This window comes from Giraffa tippelskirchi, chromosome 11 (genome assembly GCF_054371585.1).
Source record: "Giraffa tippelskirchi isolate mGirTip1 chromosome 11, T2T-mGirTip1v1.2.pri, whole genome shotgun sequence".
In the NCBI taxonomy this organism is placed as follows: Eukaryota; Metazoa; Chordata; class Mammalia; order Artiodactyla; family Giraffidae; genus Giraffa; species Giraffa tippelskirchi.
Window position 1 is genome coordinate 26,716,674 of NC_137285.1, and position 15,487 is coordinate 26,732,160.

A 15,487-nucleotide genomic window follows, 5' to 3' on the forward strand; every position below is an offset into this window, starting at 1 on the left:
CTTGTTTTGCTTTCAGTTTATCTTCTCTCCAGAGTATGTCCATCAATATGCAAACCCTCCAGCTACTGTTACCCTTTCTAGATCTTCAGATCTTCTTGTTTAGTTGCTAAGTCTTGTCTGACTCTTTTGCAATCCCCTGGACTGTAGCCCACCAGGCTCCTCTGTGGGATTTCCCAGGCAAGAATACTGGAGCGGGTTGTCATTTCCTTCTCCAGGGGATCTTCTCAACACAGGAATCGAACCCTCAGCTCTTGCATTGGCAGGTGTATTCTTTACCACTGAGCTACCAGGGAAACCCTTTCTTGGTCTTCACTTCCTTTTATACCAGAATTAGGAAGAATTGTGAACTCCTATTTTCTCGTCTCTCACTTCTCTTGAACATGGTTCAGGCTAAGCTTTTGGTCCCACCACTCCTCTGAAACAGCTCCTCTTGGGGTTAAGGGACCACTATATTGCCAAGTCCCCCTGTTGGTAGCCTTTGGTTAGGCCTCCCATGGCTTTCTTGAATCACTCTCCCCTGGTGGCACTGGGACACAACTCAGTTGGTTGTCCTTTTATCTTGAAGGCTGCTGTCTCTAGCCTCCTTGCTGGTTCCTTCTCATCTCCTTAACTGCTACAAATTGTACTGCCTCCGGGTGGTCCTCCCACCTCCTCTCTGGTCTGTACCCTGGGGTGATCTCATCCCGGGTCATGGCTAGGCCACTTGTCAGTACTCCCAGAATGTGTAGCTCCTAGCTGGATCTTCCCGTTCCAGACAGCCAGTTTTACTTGTGTGTAATCTACTGATACCCTGTTGCATCTCAGTCAGAGGTAACTCCCTTCTTCCTATTGCTCTGGACAGAGCTCCTTGTGTGGTCTCTGCATTTCTTCCAGGTACCAAATTTGATTGGTCAGCACTCAAACCTGATGCTTCTCACTGCCTTCTTGGATGCAGCTGTCATTTAAGCCCCCTACATCATCTTGCCTGGGTTATTCCAGTGACCTCCCTGCTCTCTACTCAGCTGAGCTGAGCTGCTCTGCAGTTGACTCTTAATACAGATCTGGGTGATGCACCGCTTAGCTCAGAGCCCTCCGTGGTTTCTCATCTCCCTCAGAAAAAAAAGCCAAAGTCCCTAAGGCAGTTTATGAAGCCCCTTGTGGCTAGGTTCCTGCTGCCCCCGTGACTTCATGTCCTGACACTCCACTGGTTTTCGCCTAGCTCCGGCTACTCCCAGCTCCGTGCCTGGGCCTGCATCAGCTCTGCCTGAAACATCAGGTCCCTGCGTGCCATGGGTCTGCTTCTTACTCAGTTCTCTTTTCAGAAGTTCCCTCCTCGGAGAGGCTGCTGGGTAACCCAGGGCCTTGTCCTCTCGCCCACAGGCTCCCATCCCTTACCCTGACTTTGCCATTGCACGGATGGCCTGGCACTTACTGTTTTGCTCACTGCCCCCTCCCCTCACCCCCAGCCTAGGGGCAGGAACTACGCTTTGTTCTCTCTCCTATACACAGTGCTTCAGATCATTTTTGATGGAGTATGGGCTCAGTAAATGTTGAGTAAGTAAATTAATGGACAAATTCTTTCCTAAAGCAGGTTAATTTGGTAGGGACCTAGGCCTACAGGGTATTAAAAGTTATAGGGGTCACTGAGGAATAGACTTCACCTGCTGTAAGTTAGAGGAGAGAAGTTGGCTTTTCTAGTAGAGAGAAGCTTATGCAGGAGATGAGGTTTGATGTAGATGTTGGGTTTCATAGGTAGAAATGAAAAGAATTGGATTTGTCTCCTCCAGTGGAAGATGAGAGCTCTTGAGGCCCTTGAAGGAAGGATTCAGCTGCTGGATTTTGCATTCAAGGGCCTTGTGTGAAGCTGGACGTCCCACACTGGCAGTGTGGTGCCCTTCAGATGGACATGGGTCACCTGTCGTCTGATTTGAGTTCTCTTGTTCGCATTCTCTTTGCACAGCAGGCCCCACCCCCTCCAACAGATCTCCACATACCCCGGCACCCGCACCGCAGGTCCCACATTCCCAGTGTGGTGGCAGTGAGTGCCTGGTGCATCTGCCCCCTTCCTCCAGGAGGGCAGGCAGCTGATGGTGGCTGTGACCTGCACATCTTTCTCTGGAGCCTGGCTCTGCTCCTTGGCCCCCTATAGAGGGACCAAGTACCTGTTGCCTTTAGAAGTCAAGACCCTGACCCTTAAGAGTTTACTTCTGGGTTAGAGCATCCTTTGAGCTTGTCATCTCAGGCCCACCCCCTCTGTGATTTATGCTTTATTTCTAATCAACAGAAATTTTTATCTTGTTTTGTTGCATTATCATATTATAGAAATAAATTTTAAGAGTCATTTATGTTCTGAGTGAAAGGGAAGGTCTTTGGGCATCCTCACTTTGTTATTTTACTTAGCTTTCTTTTTTTTTTTAATGTATATGTAATAGTATTCACTTATTTGGTATAGAATTCAGAGAATTTTGACAGATGTCTAATTTCCACAATAGAGTACAAAGAAGTTCCTTCCCTCCCAAAAATTCCCTTGTGCTGCCACCCTATAGTCAGCTCCTCCCTAAGTGCTCAGTAGCCTCTGACCCCTAAGTGTGTGTTTGTGTTTTTTTCAGGATGTCAGTTAAAGGAGCTTACACAGTGTGGGGCCTTTTGAGTCTGGCTTCTTCCACTGAGCATAATGCATTTGAGATTCATCCATGTTACTGCATATACCAAGAATGTGTCTCTTTTTGTGGAGGTGTGGTCTGCAGTGTGGATGGACCACAGTTTATCCGTTCTCTCGTTGAAGGGCTTTGGGCTGTTGCCAGCCTTTTAATACAAGTAATGAATGAACAAGTCACACTGCGTTATAGTCAGACAGTACAGAAGTACCCCAAGCATGCTGAAGTTCCTCTTTGCTCTTTCTTCTCATTCTTGACTTTCCCAAACTAACTGATTTGGTATCCATTTCTTTTCTTTTTTTTTTAATTTATTTATTTTTGGCTGTGCTGGGTCTTCGTTGCCGTGCAGGCTTTTCTCTAGCTGTGGTGAGTGGGGGGCCACTCTCTAGTTGCGCTCAGGCTTCTCATTGTGGAGCATCCGCACTAGTGTAGAACTCGGACTCTAGGGTACACGGGCTTCAGTAGTCGTGGCGCCCAGGCTCTAGAGCCCAGGCTCGATAGTTGTGGTGCACTGTCTTCCTTGCTCCTCGGCATGTGGGATCTTCCCGGATCAGGGATCGAACCCGTGTCTCCTGCATTGGCAGGCAGATCATTTACCACTGAGCCAGCAGGGAAGCCCTGTTTTGGTTTATTTTTAAATTAAAAAAATTTTTTAAAACATTGGCAGCTTGCAGGATCTTAGTTTCCTGACTAGGAATTGAACCTTGGTCTTCTGCAGTGAAAGCACCTAATCCTAACCACTGGTCACCAGGGAATTCCTCACTATCCATTTATTTTATTTTTTAAAGGTTTATTTATTTTTGACTGTGCTGGGTCTTCACTGCTGCTGGCTTTCTCTAGTTGTGACAAACGGAGGCTACTCTCTAGTTGCTCTTGGGCAGGCTTCTCATTGTAGTGGCTTCTCTTGTTGTGGTGCTTGCACTTAGTTGCCCCGCGGCATGTGGGATCTTCCCAGACCAGGGATGGAACCTGTGTCCCCTTCACTGGCAAGTGGATTCGTAACCACTGAACCCTTCATTTCTTTTAAAAGTGTATTATTGTAAACAGCATATGAAAAGTGAGAGTGAAAGTCGCTCAGTCGTTCCGTCTCTTTGAGACCCCATGGCCTGTAGCCGCCAGACTCCTCTGTCAATGGACTTCTCCAGGTAAGAAAACTGGAGTGGGCAGCTGTTCCCTTTTCTGTGGGATCTTCTCAACCCAGGGATTGAACCCACCTCTCTCATATTGCAGGCAGATTCTTCACCATCTGAGCCACCAGGGAAGCCCAAGAATCCTGGAGTGGGTGGCCTGTCTCTTCTCCAGAGGATCTTCCTGACCCAGGAATTAAACCTGGGTCTCCTGCATTGCAGGCAAATTCTTTACCGCCAGAAGTCCTGAACCCACATCTCTTAAGTCTCCTGCATTGTCGGAGGGTTCTTTACCCCTAGCGCCACCTGGAAATATGTATGTGTCAGCTTATTTTTATTGGAGTATAATTGACATACAACATTATATTAGTTTCAGGTGTCCAACATAATGATTTGACATTTGTGTACATTATACAGTGATCACTGCAGTAAGTCTAGTTACCGTCTGTCACCATATAAAGTTACAGATTTTTTTCTTATAATGAGAACTTTCAAGATTTACTGTCTTAGCAACTTTCAAATATGCAGTGCAGTATTATTGACTGTAGTTATCATGCTCTATTATCCCATGACTTTTTAATACTGGAAACTTGTACCTTTTGGTCCCCTGAACCCATTTCCCCTGCCACCCAGCCCTCATTGTAGCCACCAGTTTGTTCTCTGTATCTATGAGTTTTGCTTAGATTTCACATACAAGTGAAATCATACAGTATTTATCTTTCTTTGTCTGACTTATTTCACTCGGCATAATACCCTCAAGTTCCATCCATTAGAAATGGCAGAATTTTATTCTTTTTTATGGCTGAGTAATTTCCATCACATCCATCTCTCTCTACCTCACATTTCTTTATCCATTGATCTGTTAATGGACACTTAAGTTGCTTCCATGTCTTGGTTGTGGTAAATAATGCTGTATATGAACACAGGAGTGCACATATCTTTTCAAATTAATGTTTTTGTTTTTCTTCAGATAAAGTGGAATCACTGGTAGTGGAATTGTCATATGGTAGTTCTATTTTTTATTTTTTTGAGGAACCGCCATACCCTTTTCCATAGTGGCTGCACTACTTCATTCCACCAGCAGTGCATGAGGGTTCCCTTTTCTCCAGATCTTTAGCAAAACTTGTCATTTGTCTTTTTTGATAATAGCCATTCTAACAGGTATGAGTTGATACCTTGTGGTTTTGATTTATATTTCCCTAATGATGAGTGATGTTGAGCATCTGTTCATGTATCTGTTGGCCATCTATTTCTTCTTTGGAAAAATATCTCTTCAGATCCTCTGTCCATTTTCACTTTGATTGTTTGTTATTAAGCTGTAGGAGTTCTTAAGGTGTTAACCCCTTATTAAATATTTGATTTGCAAGTATCTTCTCCCATTCAGTTGATTGCCTTTTTATTTTGTTGATGGCTTTCTTTGCTGTGCAGAGCTTTTAAGTTTGATGTCTCCCATTTGTTTATTTTTGCTGTTGTTGCCATTGCCTTTGGAGTCAGATCTAAAAAAACAAACAAAAAAATCTCCAAGAGAGACGTCAAGAAGCTTAACTACCTTTATTTTCTTCCAGGAGTTTTATGATCTTTGTTCAAACTAAGTCATTAAGTTATTTTGAGTTAATCTTTGCAGGTTATGTAAGATAGTGGTCCATTTTATTCTATTGCATACAGCTCTCCATTTTTCCCAATACCATTTATTTTCAAGACTTTTCCCATTGTTTATTCTTGCCTCCTTTGTCATAAATTAATTAACCATGTAAGTGTGGATTTGTTTCTAGGCTGTTTCTTCTGTTCCATTGATCTGTGGGTTGGTTTTTATGCCAATACCATATTGTGATTGCTAAAACTTTGTAAAATAGTTTGGAATGAGGGAGCTTGATGCCTCTAGTGTTGTTCTTCTTTTTCAAGATTACTTTGGCTATTCATGATTCTTTTGTGGTTCCATACAAATTTTTAGATTGTTTATTCTATTTCTGTGAAAAATGCCTTTGGGATTTTGATAGGGATTGCAATTAATCTGTAGGTTGCTTTAGGTAGTATGGACATTTTAACAATATTAATCCTTCTAATCTGTGAGCACAGATTAGCTTTCCATTTATTTGTGTCATCTTCGGTTTCTTTCATTGGTGTCGTATAGTCCTTAGTGTACAAGACTTTCACCCACTTGGAAATTTCTTTCACCTGCTTGGAAATCCACAGAAAATTCCTAAATATCTTTATTCTTTTTGATGCAATTGTAAATGGGATTTTTTTCCCCTTAATTTCTCTGATAATTCTTAGTGTATGAAAAAAATCTCAGATTTTTGCATGTTGATTTTGTATCTTGCAACTTTACTGAATTCATTTAATTCTAGCAGTTCTTTTGGTGGAGTTTTGAGAATATTCTATATATCATATTGTGTCATCTGAAGATAGTGACAGTTTTACTGCTTCCTTTTTTTAAAAAATAGATTTTATTTATTTTTGGCTGTGCTGGGTCTTTGTTGCCTTGCTTGGGCCTACTCTGGTTGCAGTAAGTGAAGGCTACTCTTCATTGCACAGGCTTCTCATTGCAGTGGCTTTTCTTGCTGCAGAACATAGGCTCTAGGTGCACAGGCTTCAGCAGTTGCGGCAGCCCTACAGCACAGGCTCAGTAGCTGTGGCACACAGGCTTAGTTGCTCTGCGGCATGTGGAATCTTCCTGGACCAGGGATTGAACCCATGTCCCTACATTGGCAGGCAGATTCTTATCCACTGTACTACCAGGGAAGGCCCTGCTTCCTTTTTGATTTGGATGCCTTTTATTCCCTTTCCCTGTCTGATTGCTCTGGCTGGGGCTTCCAAAAGTATGTTGAATCCAAGTGGCAAAAGTGGGCATCCTTGTCTTGTTCCTGGTATGAGAGGAAATGCTTTCAGCTTTTCACTGTTGAGTATAGTATAGCTGTGAGATTGTCATATGAAGCCTTTGTTATGTTGAGGTATGTTCCCTCTATACCCACTTTGTTAAAACAGTTTGTATTCTAAATGGATGTTGAGTTTTTGTCAGATGCTTTTTCTGCATCTGTTGAGGTGATCATATGATTTTTATCCTTCATTTTGTTAATGTGGTGTATCACATTGATTTGCTGATGTTGAACCATCCTTATATCCCTGGAATAAGTCCTTGTTGGTCACAGTGTATTATCCTTTTAATGTATCGTTGAATTCAGTTTGCTAATATTTTGTTGAGGATTTTTACCTCTGTTCATTGAGGATGTTAACCTGTAATTTTCTTTGTGGTGGTGTTGTCTAGTTTTAATTATCAGTAATGCTGGCTTTGTAAAATGATTTTGGGAGTGTTACCTCTTCATTTTTTTTTTTTTTTTGAGGGGAGATGCTGCACTATGGGGCATGTGGGATCTTAGTTCTCCTAGCAGGGATCAAACCCACGCCCTCTGGATTGACAACGTGGAGTCTTAACCACTGGACCATCAGAGAAGTCCCTTCTCTTTATTTTTTTTTGGAAGAGTTTGAGAAGGATAGGCAGTAAATCTTCTTTGAATGTCTGTTAGAATTTGGAAAAAAAAGAATGCAGGAAAGGTATAGTTCTGTCTTTCCATTAGTTCATCTGTCTTTCTTTTTCCCTTTTCTGATACAAAGTTATTAGAGTGAATGTGCCATAATATAGTCAACCACTCTCTGAAATATTATGGATGTGTAGTTTATTTCTGGAATTTTGAATTTAGAAATAATGCCATAGTGAATAAACTTTGTGCTCGTGTGTTTTCATTTTGGAGGTGGATATTCCCAGTGAATTTGTAGTGGGACTGCTGGGCCCAAGGGTAAGAGCATGTGCTGTTTTGTTCAGTGGTGCCAGACCCCTGTGTCGGGTTGAACAGAGCTGGGAGGGCCTGATTCTCCCGAGCTGCACCTGTTGTCTGACCTTTGAATTTTGTTAGGCTGATAGATGAGAAATGATGTTTCAGCTTAGTTTTAATTCACTTTTCTTTTATTATGAGTGATGGGCTTACAAGTGAATGTGCTTGAGAAATTCAGCTTCAAGTCTCATCTTGGAATTTCACTTTGTTTTACTGATGTTTGCAATAGAAAATCCTGTTTTATAAATATAGGCCAGGAACGAATCAAGCATTTGGTTGATTGAATTGAATCAAGCATTTGGTTCGTTGCTCATGAGCAGCCTTGTAGAGACATACTGAAACAGTGTTTTGGTGTTGATTAAGAAGCCCAGGTCTGGGTTCTGGTCGATGCTGGTGACTGCGTTAGGAAGTTGTGGACCTGGTCTTTTTTCTGGCAGGCCAGACCATCTCAACTTTCTGTCTGCACGTCTTTGCAGCATGTGAGGGGCTCTTTGAACCGGTTGCCATGCATTGGATGTGGGGGCTTCCTCCCTTTCAGAAATGGCTCTCTCGATAGTGTAGTGGAATATTTCTCCAGGCTAATACTGTGCTTCCTGGGTGATGCACAGTGCCTGGCCCTGGGCGTGGGTGTGGGGAGGCACACGACTGTAGTGGTGACCACAGTGAGCCCGGTGGCCTGGAGCTTCTGCTCAGCTCCTGCTTCTTACTGCTGGGTGGGATGCGGCCCAGTGTGGCGAGTATTTGGATTTTTCTAATGAACGAAGCTGACAACTTGCATTTTTATGGGAAATCTCCTGATTTAAAAATATTTGAAATACATCCAAACAGCAGATAACATCATACAGACTAAAGAAAGTATTTTTAGAAGATATTTTGGAAAAATATTCTATGCTATACTATCAAAAGAGCCATTTCTGAAAGGGAGGAAGCCCCCATGTCCAGTGCACAGCATCTGGCTCAGAGAGCCCCTCACAGGCCGTGAAGACATGCAGACGGAAGTCTGAGATGGCCAGGGTGCCCACGATTGCCAGCATCTCCCCCTGAGCGACGTGAGAACGCCCCGGGTGATGCAACAGCACGCTGAGCCCTGGCTCGGTGTGTCTCCTTGGTCTTGGTCGTCAGCAACTAATGTTCCAGCAATTTGCCCTTCTCTGCTTTTCTTCTGCTTACTCTTTCACTCACCAGGCACTTACTGGCTGGCTGTGATGTACCAGTCACTGTTCTCAATGCTGGTGGTTCATCAGTGAGGCCATTCCAACAGCCCTCCTTTATTCTACATGCAACTGTGGTTGGCCAGAGATGTTTCTTTTAATGTGTATAGAGACAGCTGGAAATATGTATATACCCATATATATATTGTCTCACTGGAGTTTTAAAAACATGTGTATACATATACATGTCTTAACATATGCTATACAGATGTTCAGCTTTACTCAACTTGACCCTGAGTATTCATTGGAAGGACTGATGCTGAAGCTCCAATACTTTGGCCACCTGATGTGAAGAGCTGACTCATGGGAAAAGACCCTGATGCTGGGAAAGATTGAGGGCAGGAGAAGGGGGTGACGGAGGATGAGATGGATAGCATCACTGACTCAATGGACATGAGTTTGAGCAAACTCAGGGAGATAGTGATGGACAGGGGAACCTGGTGTGCTACAGTCTGTGGGGTCGCAGAGTTGGACACGACTTAGTGACTGAACAACAACAGTAATTTCTGGACATACAAGTATTTTCTTATTCTTTTAGTGGCTGCTTCTAAGGAGTGGTTATACTCAATTTTGTTAAAAGTTCCCTATAGGTGAGCGATTACACTGTTTGCAATTTTGACCTTACAAATATTACAGTGAACGTCATTGGACAATTGTATATTCCTGTGACTAGATCCTTGGAAGTTGAGTTCCCTGATCAGTGTACGTTAGCACTGTGTCAGATGATGCCATGTTACCCTCCAGCAAGCCAGATCTCTGCTTTCCTTCCCTCGTGTGTATGGCGGGTTCCTCATTTCCCAGCAGCTTTACTGAACCTGAATATTATCAGTGTTATGATTTTCACTCACCTGTTAAACAACAAATAGGTGTCTCACTTTATTTCGTATTTCGTTATTAACGAGGTTAAGCATTTTTGGTGTTTTTCCGTCATTTGAATTTCTTGTAGAATTTCTGGTTTATATTTCTTCGGTTGTTGGCTCTTTCTGTGAGAATTCTTAAGGACAGATAACCTTTTGTCATATAGACTTCAAATATTGTTTTTTATCCATCTTTCTTTTGTATTGTAATGTTTTTCTTTAGTAGAGTTGTCAGTTGTTAGTGTTTTTTTTAAAATAAATATTGTTTCTAGGTTTCACACCATGTTTAGGAAGTTGTTCTTCACTGCAGGATTATAAAGATATTCTCATCTGTTTTAAAATATTTTTATGGTTTGATTTCCCCGCTTTGAATAATTTTTTTGTGAATGATGTGAGGTATGGGGGTAGGTGGACCTCAGGAGTAGATCTAACTTTTCTTTTCCTTTTTTTTTACTGTTTGGCCACACTGTGTGGCATGTGGCATCTTAGTTCCCTGATCAGAGATTGAACCTGTGCCTCCTGCTGTGGAAGCCTAGAGTTTTAACTGCTGAACTGCCAGGGAAGTCCCTGACTTATTTTTTTTGATGGACTGATCTAAGAAACTCTGGATTTTAGTTCTCTAGCCTCATAGAAAGCTGTTGTGAATTTAGTAATGCTTAAAAAAATTTTTATTTTAAAAATCTCAGCAGCAGTCAAGAGAGTCTTAAAAATGCCATCTGTCTGTAGGAGGCATTTTTCTCTTTGGTCTGCGGCTCTTGGTGAGGCACCCATTTGTGGATCCCGTAGAACCCTGAGAGGCTCCCTAGGTGAACCACAGCCAGAAGTCGCAGAGGCAGGGAGAGATACGTCAACGGGGCCTTGTGTCTTATGGCCAAGATCTGCTGGGGTTTGAGTGATGGGCTGCAGTGGAGGGTGAGGAGTCACTTCTATGAGGAAGGGTTTTCTTGTTTTTAGTTTTAATTGAAAGATCGTTGGGGTACAATAATATTATGTTAGTTTCAGATGTATGATGATTTGACGTGTGCACACATTATGAAATGATCACTGTGATGAGTCTAGTAGCCATCTGTCCCCATACAAAGTTGTTACAGTATCACTGCCAGTGTTCCTCATGCTTCACCTGGTGCCCCACGATGACTTACTGTACATCTGGAGGTTTTTACCGCTTAATTCCCTTCCCTTTGCAAATGGGCAAAACCACCCATTTGCCCCCTCCCATCTCTTCCCTTCTGGTAACCACTGTTTGGTCTCTGTATCTATCAGTCTCTTTGCATTTATTGTTTTATGTGCTGGATCAACCAAGATATACCCAGTTCTTGCAGTTAACAGGTACACCCTAGATGCCCGTGGCTTCCAAGGCAGGGCAGAGTGCCCACCATGTGTTTCCTGAAGTTAGCTTGTTTGTCATGCTCCCTGAGGCTTCATCTCTGTGATCCTGTGAACCACCAAAGCAGGAGGCAGTCAAGCGTGTCAGACAGCATGCCCCTGTCCTTGCACAGCATGTCACGTGACCACCTGATCCAGGGCTGAGAAATGCTCACCAAATACTCCAGGAGGATCAGAGTATTTGGTGAAAGCACTAACGACCATGGCATGTACCAGTTAAGGACAAGCTTGGAAAGAAGAGAAAGGTAGCAGGAAAAAAGTAATGTGTGCACTGTCACATGTTCAGTATTAATACTGTTTTGCATAGATGTATCGAAGTTTAGTGATATTTATTGTTAGGCATGCCAGCTTTCTGCTATAAATAATATAGTGAACATTCATACTGGAGTGGGTAGCTATTCCCTTTGCCAGGGGAATCTTCTTGACTCAGGGATTGAACCTGGGTCTCCTGCATTGCAGGTGGATTCTTTACCGTCTGAGCCACCAGGGAAGCCCATATTGAACACAACTCTGATGTTTTTTTATAAGGCTGGTCTAAAAGTCAGATGACTGTGTCAGAAGATGTGAATGTGCTGTAAGACTCTTACATCTGCTGCCAAATTGCTTTCTGGAGTTTCCACTTGAAAATATTTCCAGACACTCCTCGAGGCTTCTGTCCTCTGTTCACTCACATCATGTTTTGTCTGTCTCTTCTGCCCTGGATTCATGCTCCGAGGCCTGCAACTGACACTTTTTCTATCTAGAACTGTGTGTCCAAGGCCTGTTCCACCCTCCTGCCTGTTCCCTTCTCCTTGCTCTCCTCCCATCCTAGGGGCTGCTTACTACAGAGCAGAACCACCCACAGCAGGAGACTGACTGGTGGGAGGGCCGATCTGTCTTGGGAGATGTGGGGGCCGAGTGGGAGATGGCTCATGACCTGAGCTCCCTGCCTGTTGAAGGAAGAGGATTCCCAATGCCTGGCTTCCTGGACTCTGGCAATGCCCAGAAGAGCAACTGGGGCAGGAGGGGCTGGGGGGCTGGGCCTCAGCCTAGTCAGGGTGGGGTGGGAGCAGCTGCTATCAGGACCCCATCTTCTGAGCCCTTTTCCCCTCACTCTTTCCAGTTCTCACCTGGGACCCCTGTCCTGCACTAAGGACAGGGCCCAGGTAGGTATTTCTTAGGGTGGTGTTTTCCTGGCACCAAATGTGCCCTTTTGTGATGTCAGCATTGTCCTGCATGAGCAGCAGCCACACAGATGCCTGTTCCCTCCCTCCATGTGACACTGGTGGGCACTGCTCGCAGTGGTCGGAGCACTTGTCCCTGCTCCTCACAGGTTGTGGGGGTGCCCTGACCCAGCTCACCGACCTTGGCCTGCTCCTGGGCAGTGTCCTCCGAATTGTGAGCCAAACAGCTCACTCCAGCTGCTTCTGACAGACCTTACAATTAGGAACATCGCCAGCACTAGTTCAAAGTTGTCTTGCCTTTGGTGGTGGCTTTGCTTTCCGCCAGGGTATCTCTACCATATTTTGGGGGGATGCTGTTTTAGATAAGTGGTTTCTTTACGTTATAATTGATTGGGTTTGTTCCTCTAACTTGACTTGTAAGCTCACTGAAGTCAGGAACCTTTTAAAAAAGTTGAAGTGTAGTTTACAGGTCTATGAATTTGGACAGACACACTCATTCTTGTAACCATCATTGCAAATTGAATGTAGAAGTGGGTCCATGCCGCCAAGTTCCCTCCTGCTTTTGCAGCTCCTTCTCCATCTCTCAGATTCTGTCTAATCTGTCCCTGTGGTTTTGCCTGTTCCAGAATGTCTTGTTGATTCAGTGGCCGGCAGTCAGTGGTCCTTGTATCTGGCTGTGCTCCTTGGCGTCCTCGTGGTGTGGGTGTGTCTGTAGCTCAGCCTTTATGCGGCTGAGACGGCTTCATTGTGTGGCTCTTCAGGTGTCTTACCTCTTCAGCAGGTGAAGGTCAGTATTTATGTTTCCATATATCTTAGTAGATATTTTAAAATTTGTGTTTTTAACAGAGGAGGGTTAAGTTGTGCGATTGATATCCTGCTTTTTTCGCTCAATAACATATCTGAAAAACAGAATGGCAACCCACCCTAGTAGTCTTGCCTGGAGAATTCCATGGACAGAGGAGCCTGACGGGCTACAGTCCATGGGGTGACAAAGAGTTGGACACGACTGAGTGACTTAACACTTACACACTTTCACATTCTCTGTCCACAACTTGAGTATTGGATATTTCTGGTTATTCTTTCTACTTTTCACTGCATTGTTCTGTCATAAATATTTTTAAGCATAATTTTAAAAAATTGGTAGGTGAATTTCCTTAGAGATTTACAGAGGTCAGATTACTGGGTCAGAGGTAATGAGGTCTGCTTTCCCACTGTTGTCTCACCCTGCTAAGCATACTCTGAGCCCTCTGACATCTGCTGTGTCTCCCTCCACATTTTTTTTTTAATTGAAATGTTGTTGATTTGGGCTTCCCTGGTGGCTCATTGGTAAAGAATCTGCCTGCCAATGCAAGAGACATGGGTTTATTCCCTGGGTTGGGAAGATCCCTTGGAGAAGGAAATGGCTACCCACTCCAGTATTCTTGCTTGGAAAGTGCCATGGACAGAGGAGCCTGACAGGCTCCAGTCCGTGGGGTTGCAAAGAGTCGGACATGACTTAGCAACTAAATAATAACAACAACAACAAAGTGTTGATTGACAATGTTGTGTCAGTTATACACATACATTCTTTTTTTAAATATTCTTTTCCATTATCCCTCCACATTTTTTCAACATGTTAGTGATCACAATGTATTCTCCTTATTCTATTTTTGTGTCTGTTCTACATGAATCTTCCTCATAACACTTGTTTAAAAAGATCAGGAACAAAAGCTTATTTTGAAAGCAGTCAGCATGGGAGAGTTCCCCCTCCCAAGCTGTGTCCCCCAGGTCACAGTTCCCACCTACTTTGCCGGGCTCTCTCTGCTGGGGCTGAGAGGGGAGTGGGCTTCTGGGTTGATAATTAAGGCTGTTCTTTGCTGTGGTCCTGATTTCCCGTTCAGCCTTTGCTTTCTGAGCTTGCCTGTGGTCTTTAGATTCCGTCTTCAGAGATAGTCATCAGAGCAGAGAGTGCCTTCTAGTTTGAATAGGCACTGGTTTTTATGTTTTCTCAGCCTGTACCTGTGCATCCCATGAGTTCTGTAGCTTTTGATTTCATGTATATGTGTGTTTTAGCCAGGCGCCCAGGTCTGGGAGCTTTCATACACATGTGTATTTCCACTTTGTAAGTTTTGTAAATTTTGGTATGTAATGTTTTTCACCCCTTGTCTGTCTTCTCAGTGAGATAATAGTGATGCCCTCAAGATGAAAGGCGTCACTTTCCTGCTTTTCCCTGGTGGGTGGGGGTGGGGGTGGGGGAGCGGTGGAAGGAACACCAGAGATGGGGAGCTAGGCGTGTCAGTGAAGACTGAGAATTTTAAATGGTGGGAGGGTATTTCTGTGTCTGTGACCCAGCCACAGTGGGGAGCAGACAGGCTGAGGCTGTTGTTCTCTTCCCAGTGGGGTTCGTCCCCTTTCAGGCCTTGAGGCTCTAGCCAGGTGTGACTTGTGAGCAGTCTCCCTGCTCCATCTCAGAATTGGCCTCCTCTCTCTCCGTCCTCTGCTTTTTCTTTTTCTTGTCCTTTCTCCCATCATTCCCTCTCCTACCTCCTCCTCTCCTCCACTGCACTTAGCAGTGTGGGGGCATGAGCCCCTTTAAAGCCGTGTCCCAGCTCCCAGAGAGTAGGTGAACCCCTGACCAGGACTCTCCTGGAACGGGGATCCGAGTCCTGGCTGTTCCCCTCTTTCCTGAGGTTTTCTTCCTGAAATCCCCCCTCTGGATGAGCTTGTAAAGAGGGCTGAGGTGCAAGACTGACACCCAGGCCAGGGCTCTCTCACCAGGAACGCAGTGTCTGACCTGGGATGGGGGCTGTGCGTGTTTGCACTCAGGTAACCCACAGGTATCTGCCAGGGCCATAGCACAAACGTTTATGAAAACTGCCGACGAGTGAAGGGGTAGGGCTTCTGTTCTGGTGACATGCAGTGGTGGCATGCGGTGGGAGTCACCGACTGCCTCCTGGGCGCCGTCCCTCCTCTGGGAGAGACAGGCGGATCACCCCAGCCTGTGGGGCATAGAGCAGGGCTGCCAGCCAAGGAGCAGCCTCCCTGGAAGAAGTGTGCCAGCCACGAGCGCCAGCTCCGAGTTCAGATCCTGCTGGCTTTGAGCAAGTAATGGCTAATTACCTTCCTCAGGAGCTGGTTGGGACCCACCTGCTCCTGCCAGGCCGTCCTGGCCCCAGGCACAGCAAGACCCAGAAGGCCCCGTCCCTCCTCTGCCAAAGAAGGTGGTCTCCAGCGCCATCTCCTCAGGAAGAAGTGGTTTGTGTCAGATGCTATAACTACAGAGCACCTGTCCTGGGCT

At 44.7% G+C, this 15,487-nt stretch overlaps 1 protein-coding gene across 13 annotated transcripts in view; it reads left to right on the forward strand.

The window, feature by feature from the left end:
• Positions 1-15,487, forward strand: part of EP400 (E1A binding protein p400) — a 103,237-nt gene that overhangs the window by 1,172 nt on the left and 86,578 nt on the right. For 2 of the 13 annotated variants that reach the window (XM_081541751.1, XM_081541753.1), the window contains exon 1: positions 12,837-15,444. The exons of 10 other annotated variants lie outside the window; for them this stretch is intronic. The gene's annotated coding sequence lies outside the window, so the exon portion shown is untranslated. Of the gene's footprint in view, positions 1-12,304; positions 12,537-12,836; positions 15,445-15,487 lie in introns of those variants that run through there. One more of the 13 variants, XM_081541746.1, reaches the window with a different exon arrangement.